This window comes from Triticum aestivum, chromosome 3B (genome assembly GCF_018294505.1).
Source record: "Triticum aestivum cultivar Chinese Spring chromosome 3B, IWGSC CS RefSeq v2.1, whole genome shotgun sequence".
In the NCBI taxonomy this organism is placed as follows: Eukaryota; Viridiplantae; Streptophyta; class Magnoliopsida; order Poales; family Poaceae; genus Triticum; species Triticum aestivum.
Genome location: NC_057801.1, coordinates 376,706,365 through 376,708,386, shown reverse-complemented (window position 1 = coordinate 376,708,386; position 2,022 = coordinate 376,706,365). Strand labels below are relative to the sequence as shown.

Sequence of the window (2,022 nt, the reverse complement as noted above, 5' to 3'; positions counted from 1 at the left end):
AGAAGCGAGGGCGGCGGCGGCAATGCGGCGGTGGGGGAGGGCCGTACGTTGGCGGCGGCGGCGGATGACGTGCGTGGGAGAGTGAGAGTGGGAGTGGAGAGGGGGAGAGTGAGGGGTGGTTGGGGGAAGAAGATAGGATGGGTTTAGCAGTAGTGCGCGTTAGGGGAAAGCGCTACTGCTAAACTACTTATCAGTAGCGAGTTTCAGGGGTACGCGCTACTACTACACTTTGCCTGGCGGCAACGGTTTGGCAATTTTAGTAGTTGCGCCCTTCATCCTTGCCGCGCTACTGCTATATATGTAGCAGCAATGCCTTATGTGTATACGCGCTGCTGCTAAGTACCAGCATCGCTTCTTTTTAACCCCCGCTACTGCTAAGGTTCTGTGTATAAGGTTTTCCCTAGTAGTGAACGCAGCCTCGTCGCCCTCCAATCTGCCCCGCCATCCTGTCCCATGGCCGGCTCGCGCTTCACCGGCGCCAGGGGCGGCAGGGGTGGGCTGAGCTGCGAGAACCCGAAGGGGTTGTTGGTCTGAGAGTGGCAGTGGCCAGCCCTCCGCGGCAGCAGGCCAATAGGAAGGGCGGGATGGCGGGCAGGCCGGCCAGATCGGCGTACGGCGGCGGCGGGAGCAAGTCGAGGGAGAAGAAGAGGGGTTGTGATAGCGAGCGCGTGTGGTGGGCTGCGGCTTGATGGATCTATAGGTCCATCCCGCCCCGACAATGGTTGAGCGGCGCAAGACAGAGAGAATATCATGGGGTGGCTTGCCCAAGACCCGTAGATGCGGAGCGGGTTGGGGTCGGCGGCCGCCGCTTCCTTCCTCCTCATCTGCCACTATCGTCCTAGCGGGGGGATGACGTCTGACCTCAGCGGTGATGGTCGCCCGTAGACGAGAGAAAAGGGGTGGCGGCAGCGCTGATCGGTATGGAGCAGGGCAAGAGAAGAGTCACGGGAGAAGCGAGGCCATCTTCCACTGGCAGTGCTAGCGGAGTGATGGGGCAACCCAGGGGCGGCTGTGGCGGCAACCCTAGGTTGGGGAGGAAAAATGAGAGAGGGAGAGAAAAAGAACAATGTGTGTGACAAGATGACCTACCAGCGATTTATCCCAGTGTTGCACAGCCAGCACAGTAAAAGTACAGGTGGATAACGTGAGCGAGCGTATGCATAGGTTAATGTGTTTGATGATGGGCATTTTGCATAGTTTAACAAATTTTGATCAATGAACTGTATTTTGTTTTCTGTTTTCATTGTAACATCAACCTTACGTGGTTCTTCTTATCAATTTTTGAACTGAAGGTATAAAATAGAGGGCATGTACTTGATTATTTTAGTGTCAATATACTCAGAAGACATGGATCGATCACGGAAGGAGTAGACGAAGACCATGGAAAGCAGGAGTACTAGGAACAGAATACTGGTGAGTTAACTTCGGTTTTCAGAATTGAAGCTTCACTCAGGTGAAGTCGTTCCTTTGGACATTGATATCTGCTATGTAGATAAAGGAAAATTGAATTAAGAACTCAATCGGTGCAGAGACCATGAGTTGTGGACCATATATTTTGTTGTGACGCCCCCGATTCAATCGTACACTAATCATGCACACAAATGTGTATGATCAAGATCAGGGACTCACGGAAAGATATCACAACACAACTCTAAAAGTAAAATAAGTCATACAAGCATCATGTTACAAGCCAGGGCCTCAAGGGCTCGAATACAAGTGCTCGAACATAAATGAGTCAGCAGAAGCAACAATATCTGAGTACTGACATAAGTTAAGCAACTTTCCATAAGATTTCTAGAACAAACTGGGATACAGATCGAAAGAGGCGCAGGCCTCCTACCCGGGATCCTCCTAAACTACTCCTGGTTGCCGGCGTCCTGAACGTAGTAGTAGGCACCCGCGGTGTAGTAGGGGTCGTCGTCGACGGTGTCATCTGGCTCCTTTGCTCCAACATCTGGTTGCGACGTCCGAGGAGAAGAGGAAAGGGGGGAAAGAGGGAGCAAAGCAATTGTGAGTACTCAT

General features: G+C 52.4%; 1 pseudogene; it reads right to left on the bottom strand.

The window, feature by feature from the left end:
- The window catches only part of LOC123067506 (bZIP transcription factor 29-like), a 102,404-nt pseudogene extending 101,580 nt beyond the window's left edge, over positions 1 to 824 (bottom strand).
- Between the last annotated feature and the right edge of the window lie 1,198 nt (positions 825 to 2,022).